Source organism: Scophthalmus maximus, chromosome 16, assembly GCF_022379125.1.
Source record: "Scophthalmus maximus strain ysfricsl-2021 chromosome 16, ASM2237912v1, whole genome shotgun sequence".
NCBI lineage: Eukaryota > Metazoa > Chordata > Actinopteri > Pleuronectiformes > Scophthalmidae > Scophthalmus > Scophthalmus maximus.
The window spans coordinates 133727-146105 of NC_061530.1; the positions used below are offsets into that span (position 1 = coordinate 133727).

The following is a 12379-nucleotide window of genomic DNA, read 5'->3' on the forward strand; positions in this document are numbered from 1 at the left end:
TGTGAAGAAACTGTTTACAGGTAGGTCTGGGTCAGACATACAGACAGTAACCCCCACGTAGTACTTTCACAGACCTACCTATTGAGCACTGATAGGCACCAAAAAAAGCAGCTTGCTGTCTCCATGCATGTCTGCCAACAGGCTTTTGTTTGAACACGTGCTGAAGAGCGAGCTCAGGTTGACTCGTAATCCCCCTGGAAGATGTACACTACATGATGAACACACCTCTTCTGCTCTGTCATCCTTATCATATCTGCCTTCCTTTAGCTTTTCTGTCCACACTATCCCAAAATGCTCAAGGACACCGCTCCTGTGTGAAACCCAAACCCCAAAACCCCTTTGCACTGTTTGCCAAGCCTTCTGAGTCACTTATTTTGTTTGCTGGAAAGCTGTACTGTAGTAACCTCTGCTTGAGTTGCATCATAGGGGGGTGCGGTCACTGGAGCTCACATAACATATTGCTCTTATGTTGGGTTTATAGTAGCAATGAAGCAAGTAGTTTGTGTGGATTTACAAGCATGAATTGGGTAATCCAGTGGGCAAGAATTGTCCAGCTTTATGGAGAACTTTAATACTCAGGCCCACACTGCCAGACCTTGTAAAGTTCTGGCAGGAACACAGTCAATTGCAAATGTTTTTAAAGAAACGGGAAGGGGGCCAGTTTCAGGTCTTTTTAGCTGCCTTGGTAGAATCACTGCTTCTATTCCAAGGCTTTGGACTGTTCATGAAAAAAAGAACATTCCCTATTTTTTAAACCTTCCCCTCTCTGTGGCCATTAAAGTACCAGGCTCACCTTTATGTAGTACTATTCAAGTGAGGGTATTCTCACTTGTTGATACATACATTTTTGATAATGTTGTTTGATAAACACAGATGAAAACACATCATATACTGATGCTTTAATATAATATAGAAGTGGTGCTTTTGGAGGATTTTGGAGTTCCCCTGTCTTTTTAACATCATGAAAGTCTGAAATGTGGGAAAATCCCTCAAGCAAAAATCTGCAGTAACACAGATAATGGTGGTCATCTGGCTAAAGTAGCAGTACTACAGTGTACAAAGCTAGACAAACTGTTGTTTGATTTTACATGAACTTTGGTTCATGCTCTCCACCTTCATCAGTGTTGTTTCCGGCAGTAGTCACAAATGAGAGAGATCTTTACCTCAGTGATACCAAACAAAGCTAAAAGGAGAGTGAGTATTTGACTTGCTATGCTCTGTATCTACTGGATGTGTAAATAGAAACTAACCTGTTTTCCACGGCAACTTTATAAGGTTAATGATGTCAGTCATGCTGCGCTGCCTCTTAAGTTGTAAAAACAACAACATAATACTGAAGTACTCACTATACAGAATATGGCCTTTATTGTTATTTGTTAAGTAACTAGTAGCTAGATGTCAAGTTAATTGTCAACATTTGCCATTACTACTTTCAATCACTGACCACAGACTTATATATAAATATGCATAAAGGGCCCAATATGTTTGCAAAATAGTCCTTGATAACAGGCCAACAGTTGGAACTCCCAGATTCATCAAGGATTTGAGGGATTTGATCATCTCACTGTTTAGGGCGGCTGTGGCTCAGTCTGACAAAGGGACACACAAACAACAATGATCACCCCCTTTCTAAAAGTTTTCCACTATTGGCTCATTGCCGATGTATTGCTATTGGTGCATATGTCAACTGATAGGTAACGAGACAGTCATTGGAGTAAAGCGATACATAGAGGTAGAAACTAACTAGTACCTATAACATTATCGGTTTTTATTTTTATATTTTTCATCTGTAAAATGTGAAATGGTTTCATGTTTTTGTTGCTTCCTACAGTGCCTGCCAACATAAATGTGATGCTTTATAGAGCTGTGGTGTATCACCTTTAATAATGACGTTGTGATTTCAACTCTGCCTCACAGCCTTTTTTTGCATGCCCACCCCTCTCTTTAACATGTTGTCCCTTAAAATCAGCAAGAAAAGACAGATTAGATAAATCACTGTAATGCGGCAGTAACTCCTGGTGATTATTTGAGGAAAAAACTAGAACAACGAATCATGTGACGATAACGGAGCCGATAACAATGGGGATAAGAATTTATCTCGCTCACGTTTTAACCTCTGGCAGTGGAGGAGACCATGTGGTTGGTGAGGTGTGATAAGGCAGGGAGTTATTTCTCCCACATTGGCCTTTTCTGTTCTTGGACATTCCAACGTACAGTATGAGTGTCTCTCAGCCTTATCAGATGGCCCCTACTACTCATATTCCTCATGGTAGATCAAGAGCGATACCAACCTCACTCATGAATGAAACATGAAAACAAAGCAAAGTGATGCTCATAATCAGTGGCGTGTCTACCCAGCTTAGAAATGACAGTATATGGTTTAAACTTAATATTTGAACAACGATAATACAACAGCCCCCCCGTCATAGAATGATCACACACACAACGATGTGAGGTCGGCGGAGAGCTTTGCTGTGTTCTTATTAACGGTACTTGTGAAGAGCCCGTTCTGTTTGGCCCGCAGTGTTGCTGGTTGCACTTTTCTTTTTGAAATGGTAAAACATGACCTGCAGTAGTTGAGCTGCGGTGATTGACGACGTGCTGTTTTTTTATCTTTGTCTTTATGCAAACAATGATATTTTAAAAAGAAGCTACTTTCCCCCCCTTAATTGTAGTTGTATGTGGGCGGGGTCAGTGTCCATACAACACATGTATAGGTTGTAAGTCTACAGCATTATTTACAAGAGCATAAAGTTCTTATAGATCTAGCCTCATGAATTACAATCAAAGTTCAACCTAAGTTTTTCTATGGGAAATACTGCTATGTGTTGATATTACAGCCAAGGTGTTACTGTCTGTATATCTTGATAGTCTAAATTGTACAGTTTTTTTTAAAGGGGGCGTTTTATGGGATAATTGGTATCTCAGCACCTAGAGCTCTGATCCTAGAATCGCCCCTGGTCGGAATAAATTTGAATTGGAATCTGATTAGTGCTAAAATGGTTCATAGATTATTTTTGATTAGCGGCGTGACAGAGAATTAACCTTTTTGCATTTTTGATTATCATTCAACTCACTTATGGAGCAAATTTGCCATTTTCTCAAAAGGGCATCTACTGATTTCCTGTCTTTATTACCTTCAACAAGGAGGTTGTTTTCACCCATGTCTGTTTGTTGGAATATTTTTCAGCAGAATTGCGCAAAAACTAATAATCTATTGCCACCAAACTTGGTGGAGGGATGGGGCTGGGCCTGGGCCTGGGCCCTGATTCCGAGCAGGGGCGATTCTAGGATAAGAGCTCTAAGGGTGCTGAGCACCCAATGATCCCATAAAACTCCCCCTTAAAAAAACTGTACGATTTAGACTATTAAGATACACATACAAACAGTAAGACCTTGGCTGTAATATCAACACACAACATTGTTTCCCATAGGTTTTTGAAAAACTATGGGGGATGGACTGGGACTGGGACTGGGAGAAACTGGATCAAGGGGCTGGAATTGTTCTCATTTTTTAAAACTATGTTTTATGATTAATAAATAATTTAGGTTATCAGACTTTCATGTGTTGGATTGTTCTGCCTTGGTGCATGTATGCCCTATGCCATTCTGGTTTACATTGTAGATTTAATATCTTTGTTTTTGGTACTTTTAGTGAGAATAAACAAGCTATATGAGGATATGATATTGGGGTTTAGGAACTGTTTTCATCTTCTGATATTTTATAGATTTAATATCTACTCACGATTAAAGATCTGTTAAGTTCAGAGTTTAACAATTGTCAACACATCTTTTATCTTCTATTCCGAGAATATTTTTGCAGAAGAACTGGACAAACGAAGGTCTGACCAAAATGTATCCATAGCTGTGAATATCAAAACATGTCAAGGAGGAAAAGATGGAATGGAAAGATTGGTCAAGATCACAGGAATGTATATTTTAAGTCATATATATCAATGAAAGATTTTTGGACTATATTGTTAATTAAAAAATAAGGGTTTATAAAGACAAGGCTATACTCAAACTGAGGTAACTGTTACTTCTTTAGGTTTGGTTTTTCTTTTAAGTTTTCATTTTCGCAAATGTTTATAACATTTTAAACAATTGAATATCAAATTCAAGATTTAGCTCATTAATAGCAAATTACTTATGACCTAATTTTCTAAGGGAGTTATGAATTTATTCAAATTAATTTCTGGAAATAAATAATTTATGATGCAGAAGAATGCCAGTGCATGAGCTACCATATGAGTTTCGGGGAAATAGCCTCATGTCTTGTCTGACCTCTGATTATAGTGTTATTATTTTTTGAATTGGGTTAAAAAGCCTTATGAAATGTGGAAATCTAACACTCCAAACGCTCATCACGTCCTGGTCCGGGCAGCGTCTTTCTTCTTGAATGTATTTGTGGTTTTGCCATCTCTCTCCCAGGGGCCTTATAAATCTGCAGCTTTGACAATGTGACAAAGAGAGAGAGGACAGTGGTTACTGTAATCAGACTGAAATACTGAAACATGAATGTGAAAGACAAAGCATCTGCAATAACAAAGCATGTTTTGTGTAGGCCTCATAATGCTCACTACTTATGTACAAAGTACAGGACTTTGATACCATGCAAATCTTTTTTGAAAAGAGGTCATATTTTTTAAAGCACAATGGTACACTATCTCTTTTTTCTGCTTTTATATTATTTGCAGAGCTTAATGATACAGGCTGAAGAACTTTCCCTTATCTTTCACTGTCTTTTGACTATGTTGTCTTTGTTTTGCTGCAGCTCTCCACTCTGTATCTATCGGCTCTGCTAACCCGCCTTGCTCTTCACATTCCTCACAGTGGGGAGCTGTAACTGCTCTGAGAAAATGAATAAGTGAGACCTGATGAAGGCTGATCTGTCAAATATCTGCTCACAAGCCGAGTCACACCAGTGTGACCCTTGTGTGTCCTTTGAAAGAGGTGACACAACCATTTATGCTCTGGAAGGTCAGGATCCTGGCAGAAGTTTAATTGAGATAATGTGGGACATGAAGGGCATTCATTTGAGAAATGATCCTGACAAGTGAACATCATTTAGCTGACGATGAAAAATCATGGACAGTGCACATTTCCCGTCACCTGCTCACGGCCGGGGCCATAGAGTTATTCTTCATGCTGTGTGGACACACACATTGTCCGAGACGCTGACTCGATTGTGTTCTGCGCATGTGACATGAGGAAAGAGAGGGAAAGATGTGGAGGCGGACAGTTGAGCAACACATGTGGATGATGAAGGTCAGCAGACGGTCAGTAGCTCAAGGCCCTGACGCTGACCAGACAGGAACAAGGAGGAGAGTGAGAGTTGGCTCATCAAGCAGTAGGGAGTCTTGTCTGGTTTTTAAACTCTGATTCGCTTTGGTGTTTGCTCATTAGTACAAGTTAAATCATGCTGAATTTTAAAACTGCAGCTTTATTTGAGGGTAATTGGCAAATATGTTCATGCCGATGCCTTAAATTCGGATGATAAGTGTGTTTGCTACATACTAACCAGCTGAAATCAGCTAAATGTCCCCTACATTGCCAATTTGCTCAATACCACTGTGCAGAACTCTTTTTTTCCTGTCTCAAACATCCACTTTGCAGAGCTAGAAATGGTTTCCTCTCTTCATTTTCCTCAGCTCTTTGATCCTGCTCCCTTTGATGCCAGTGAAATTTCTACAAGAGACAGCACGATGCGCTCATTTACATACATCATACGTACATGCACCAGTCTAGCAAGTCAAACAGCACAAGGCATTTTATGGCTGTAGCCTTTACTGTACCAGATAGTTATTATATATTCATGTGGTGTGGCATGGTGTAAGAAGAGGCTAGATACTAGCATGTAGGAGACAAAGCTCTTGGTTACTGTAAGTATTGGACCCACACACATTCTCAAACAAAGACACTCTTTCATTTAAAATGCCTCTGCAGCAAGTCACACTGAAAGAGCTGCCATAGTGTAGTGTAGGCCTCTTTTGTAATCCTCCTGTCTATTCTCCCTGTGGCCAACTCATCAGACACTTCTCCTGAGTTTTAGATAATTCACTGGCTTTGTGCCAAATGTAAAAGCAATGTCACTGTAGATGGTCCAGCCAGCCTTCGTAATCATCATGTTGTCAAGGAGAAGCTTTGTGCTTTCCCCTCCATGGTTTTATACCATAACAGAGCAGGGTGTGTCTATTAACTCACTCATAAACACAAAGCTATTACACAATGCAACCCACTAAATCTTCCAAAAATTGAATTTATTTCAATGGCCTCCCTCCTCTTTAAAAAAAACCCTGAACATTATAACCATCATTTAGTTATGATTTATTCCAGGACTAACTGCACTAGTTTTACTTTGGATGAACAAATAAACTCAACAAATTGAGTGAGTTTGTGACAATTTCAGAAATAGTTTGTACACAAAAATTTATCAGAACAGTACTTATGAGTTTTTGAGTTTGTTTAAATGCAATTGAGTAATAATATTGGCTATGCTCTCATGCCGTGAATACAGAGTGCACTTAAAAAAATAGTGTTGCACATTGAAGACCTTGTCAGAGAAATACTGTACATGTTAGTTGATATAGTCCGATTTAAATATTAGTGACTTTATCCTTAATTTGGTTGCATCCTTTTTGGTGTCTCTCTTACTTTATTCAGTTGTGTTTAAAACTAATTTCTTTTATCCTTTACCTTTTAAACTGTAACAAAAAAACCTTTAAAAGAACGGTAAGAAGACTGGCAGCAGGGTTTCCAGATGGATACCGTCAAATTACGGTATTTAAACATACCTCAAGATTACATGGAATAAACTGTAAAAAATACAGAACAGGTTTTACAGTCAAAATCAATTAAATTACAGCATATTATTGTTGATAAATACTCATTTAACCAAATACATTAAAAACAATTACCTTTCAGGTTAATTATGTAAGTTTAATGACATTTATTAGTTAACTGATGAAATTTCCCTGTCGATTTACATTAAAATAATGTTTCTCAATGTACAATAACAAAGAAATAGGGTATAAAAATGCAATAAATACATTAGACCAAAGGCAAATGTCTTTACTTTTACAGTATTATTCTGTCACTGTAATAAATTACTAGATTTAAAAACATTCAATTGACAGTGGAAAAAGAAGTTTGGTCAAAAGACAATCAAAAATAGCTAAATTTTCGGAAATTACTTTATGAAATTGCCTGGTCTATCTACAGTAATTTCCCATCAAAATATTGTTTTTTTAACGTACAATAACAATTAACCCTAACCCTTAAAATGTAATAAGTACATAAAACCAAAGACAAAGTCTGGATTTTTACACTTTTATTATCAATTTAAAGAATTACTAAATTAAAAAATGCTCATTGGACAGTGGAAAAACAAGTTTGTTACAGCATTTCAAATCAACATTAACATAATCTCTGTAAATTAAGGGGTATTACTCTGTTATGTTTCCCATTATATCTAGATTCACAATTAAAATATAGGTTTAGTACCTTCATTGATACCGAACTGTATGTAAATTATGGCATTAAGCAGACATTTCAATGAATAGGTAACGTATTTATGGCTCCGGGCCTCCTCTGGCAGTTTGCACATGAATAGCAGTGTCTATCTTCATGCTGTATGATCCACTAATCACTGTGCGTTAGCAGCAAAACATACAATGTACCACTTGCCTCCAAACTAAAATACAAAAATGTTACACAAAGTCTTAAAGATATCAAGCAACCACAGATCCTGATAACAATCCCCTTTCAAAATTGATTCATGCAGCATCCTTAGTTTTACATACAAACCCCTATGGTCTTACCTTGTAGTGGTCGAAGTCTTACAGGCATGACTATGACACAGGAAGCCAGTGTCCAGGGCTGCCAGTCCCCTCAGTTGTGTGTCCATCAGCTGCTCTGGCAGAGGCATGCCATGTGTCTAATGGAGCAAGGTACATTGCAAAATAGGAAACACAAATAGCAACATAAATATTGGTCACTTCTGCACCTTCAAAGTATTCTCAAATACCTGAACAATAGAAGATACCAGTGCTAAAAGTGGGATTTGCTAGCAAACCACATCTGAGCCGACAGCTAAGATGCAGCATCAAATAGCGAAATGAGCATTGAGAACATTCTCAATAATACACCAATAGAACAGGACATTGTTTACTCATCAACAGTATTTCTTAAACCAATTAATTTTCCGTTTTTAGTAGCTTTAACATGAATCACGTTAGCATTTAAGTTAGCAGACTTTTTAGCATCCAGGCTAGCGGACATTTTCTCTACTTACCACATGTTACCACAACATTACATTAAAATGAGTAACTCCATTGTTTAGCTGAGTTTCTCACTAGTTCAGTTAACACAGCTCCCTCTCATCGGAGGTTGAGCTAAGACTGTCGTTATGCCCTTTCACCTTCACTAGCGTGACCAGTCAGTGGGCCGTCGGGAGGCGGGCTTAAGCTTTGATTGGCTATTGGCCAAGCTTTTCAACAAAACACATTTTTCTCACCAGTTAAACAATTTTAAACATTTATATTGTAATATTTAATTAATGTTTATTTCAGGGGACACCAAACTTTACATTTTAGCCTTCGTCTGGAAATTGGCAGCATATTTGAATGTATGAAATCACCCGTTGATTCACTATCCCCTACTCACTATCTAGTGAAAAGTCTTTAAAAGAAAAATCCTAATATTATATATGTAAAAAACCGGGGTGTCTGCATCACTTCCTAGTGTTTTCATTACTTTTGTATAATGTTTGTTTCCAAACAGCCCGGACATAAACTACAGTTTATCCTCACAAGTCACGACTACATGAGAAGCAAGTGGGCAACCGCAGCAGCACATACACGGCATGCTGCGCTTGCAAGAAGTTTGAGACAAAGAAAATGCAAATGTGCAGATTTATGTTGTTTGTAATTTGTCTTAGTCATATTTATGTTATAATTATTTATATTTTGATGATTATTTAACCATAGTATTTCTGTAAAACTTTTGTATTTTACATTTATTAGCACATTATTCGTGATACACTTTTCAGCCCGGGAGTTTCAGGCCCAAGACCGTCCCACTTTTTCATTGTTTTGGTGGAAATTGAATACACGAAGCAACAGTTCAGCTCTTACTACCCCGTAGTTTTTATTTATAATATGTTCTAACAAATGTATTCAATTCAATTCAGTTTTATTTGTATAGCGCCAAATCACAACATAAATTGTCTCAAGGCAGAGAGAAATGCAGAGAACCCTTTGCACTGTCCCTGCATATTTGCTGCACCATCAGTGGAGTTGCCCACACATGTGTCAACGCTGCGTTTGTCTAATGTGTGTTTCAGCAGCTCTGTGAAATAATATTTTTCACAGTCCACCACAGCGACCAACCACTCATGAATGGCATTTGTGACATATCTAACTCACTGGGCCTTTGATGTGTCAATTTGAACTGAAAACATTCCTCTAACCTCATCTGCAATCGTGACCTTTATCACCTGGCTGAGAACATCCACAACTTTACCAGCAATGTCCTTTGAAAGTAGAGTCACAAGAGAACCTCTACCTTTTGCACCAGTGTCATTAAGCTTTTTGCTTTGCTCAATACAACTGCTAATGTGCTGTTGAAGGCACAGATCATACCGGCTCAAAAGTATGACCAACTCTAGAAAGTTGCCATGATTGACTGCAGTATTTTCCAGAGTATAAGCAGCCTCTGCTTGACCCCCTCTGTAACTAAGTCCACATTTGCCTATGACTTTTATCACATCTATGATGCGTTCCATCACCTGACGCTTCTTTTTCACCAGCTCATGACGTAGAGACATTTGTTTGCCAGCCAGCAGGCTCTTTACATCTTCCCTTTTAGCCAACAGAAAGTAAGCACCAGCACTATCTCTGTGGATCTTACTTTTCTCATGCGCCTCTATCCGCTGATGAACATGTTTCCATGTTTTCATACCTCTCTTTATGAAAGGACTATCACTTGCTGCAGGTGCAAATGCCAAACACACAGAACAATACAGTGATTGCATTTTTCACTGGATGTCAGCCACTTGTGGTTGGTGCCATGCTTGCTGTGAAAAACTTTAGCTAGCAGAGGATGTTTTGTGGGTTGCTGAGGATGGTAATGGAAAAACGTGTCTGAATCCTGTGGTTGAGGATGAGCAAAATAATCAAAATGATTGGTCTCCTCGTCTACACTAGCATCTGTCTGTACCACTGGGATCTTCTTCTGGGCTGCTGTTGTCTCACTGGATCCTGTCTCTTCATCTCCTCTCCAAGCATCTGACTCCCCTGTATTGCATGGCATTAAAAACGCAGAAGGGCATAGACACAGTGATGTTATGACCGCAGATAGGAACTCTTGATTAAACAACTTTAACCTATTATTTATTCAGTAATTTTATTGTAATGCATTTATACGGCACAATGAATTCTGTCTAGAGTAACTCTAAATCTATAGCCTAATGTTAACACCATTCTAAATATCTGGATATCATATAGAACAGGGGTGGGCAATTCATTTTCCCAAGGGGCCACATGAGAAACAGGGACTGTTGTGGAGGGCGGGACAAATAGGCTAAACTCAATTCTGCTCAATATTAATTTTATCTCTTTATAAAAAGCAGTAAATTGTAAGGTCTTTAATAAGCTGCGACTGGTAAGAGTAAATGTTATGATTAGGACATGAAAAAAATGAAGCAGACATAGTACAAAATGCAATTATGTCACTATTTAATCAACATCCACAAAAGCAATTGTAAACAAAATGTGCATGTTTTTGCTGTTTTTCAAAGAACAGCATTAAATTATCTTTATACAAAGTGTTATTATCTTTTTGTTTGTAGTCTTACTACCTCATTTGCTGTTTTTCAGTTCTTTTTTCTTGTTCAGTGAGAGAAATCTAGTCTGTGCTGGGCTTGAACAAGTGCACTGAAGTCAGGTTGAATGTCAGAGGTGGATATGCGAAGGACAGCTGACAGGTGATCATCAGTGAGAGAAGATCTGTATCTGGATTTATTAAACTTCATCACTGAAAATGTTTGTTCACATATGTAGGTCGATCCAAAGAGAACCAACATCTTCTGAACATGCCTTCTCGTGTGTAAAGTTCTCCTCTTTGAGAGAAGAATAGAAATCCAGCAGTGATACCGACTTAAAGCGCTCTGACAGCACTATATCTGACTGCACGTCAAAGAGTTCGAGCTGAACATCACTAGGTGCATTGTCCACACTGCAAGTGAAGGAAGAAGAAATCATGTGCATTTCACCCTCAACTGTTTTGAAGTCTTGAAATCGCCTTGAAAACTCACCATGCAGTGCCACTAACATGGATGAGTACCTGCGGAGGTGATCGGTTGATGGTGTGGCTTCTTTCAGGGTTTGCATGTGGGGGAGAGTGTTACCCTCCAACTGCCTTGAGAGAAACTGCAACTTTCTGATGAAAGCCTTCACCAGGCTGTGCATTTCATGTGCTAATAGGCCCTTGCCTTGCAGTTTGGTGTTTATTTCATTCATTAGTGCAGTCACATCCACACCAAATACAAGATCAGCCATCCAGTTTACATCTGAGAGCTCTGGGATGTCTTTGCCTTTCATATCACAAAACTCTCGAATCTCTGATCTCAGGTCCCATACTCTTTTAAGCACCTTGCCCAGGCTGAGCCACCTGACAGCTGTGTGGTAGCCTATGTCACCATGTTCAGTTTCATGCTCCTCCAAAAGTGACACAAACTGACTGTGATTTAATGCTCTTGCCCTGATGAAGTTAACTGTTTTAGTTATAACATCAATAACATGGTTCAGTTTTAGCACTGACTTACACAACACATTCTGATGTATAATACAATGCAAAAATACCAATTTCAGTTCAGAGTTCACTTCAGTCACTTTATCTTGCATCCGCTTCAAAAGTCCAACATTTTTTCCTGTCAGATTCGGACAACCATTGGTTGTAACACATGCCAGTTTGTCCCATTTAAGTCCCAGTTTGTCAAAACATGCATTTACCTCAGTGAACAAATCACTCCCCGTCGTCGTCCCTTTCATTGACCGCATTGCTGCCAGCTCCTCCATTATCTCAAAGTCTTTCGTTATCCCACGTACAAAAATGAGTAACTGGGCTGTGTCGCGGACATCACAGCTCTCGTCCAGAGCCAAGGAGAAAAATTCGAAATTGTCTGCTTTGCTTTGCAGCTGAATCTCCAGGTTTCCCGCAATGTCCTCAATCCTTCTTGTTACGGTTTGCCTGGAAAGCGGCACATTCTCAAACGCCAGTGGCCAGAGTCCACCAAACACTCTTTAATAAACTCCCCTTCAGAAAATGCCTTACTGTTTTTGGCGATATTTTGGGATATCACAAAGCTGGTCTTGACTGC

General features: G+C 38.8%; 1 protein-coding gene across 3 annotated transcripts in view; it reads left to right on the forward strand.

Annotated features, from left to right (window-relative positions):
- Positions 1–12379, forward strand: part of LOC118287051 (nuclear receptor-binding protein 2) — a 40880-nt gene that overhangs the window by 11675 nt on the left and 16826 nt on the right. Inside the window, exon 1 of one of the 3 annotated variants that reach the window (XM_035611780.1) lies at positions 5744–5882. The exons of the other annotated variants lie outside the window; for them this stretch is intronic. The gene's annotated coding sequence lies outside the window, so the exon portion shown is untranslated. Of the gene's footprint in view, positions 1–5743; positions 5883–12379 lie in introns of those variants that run through there. 3 annotated transcript variants of the gene reach the window in all.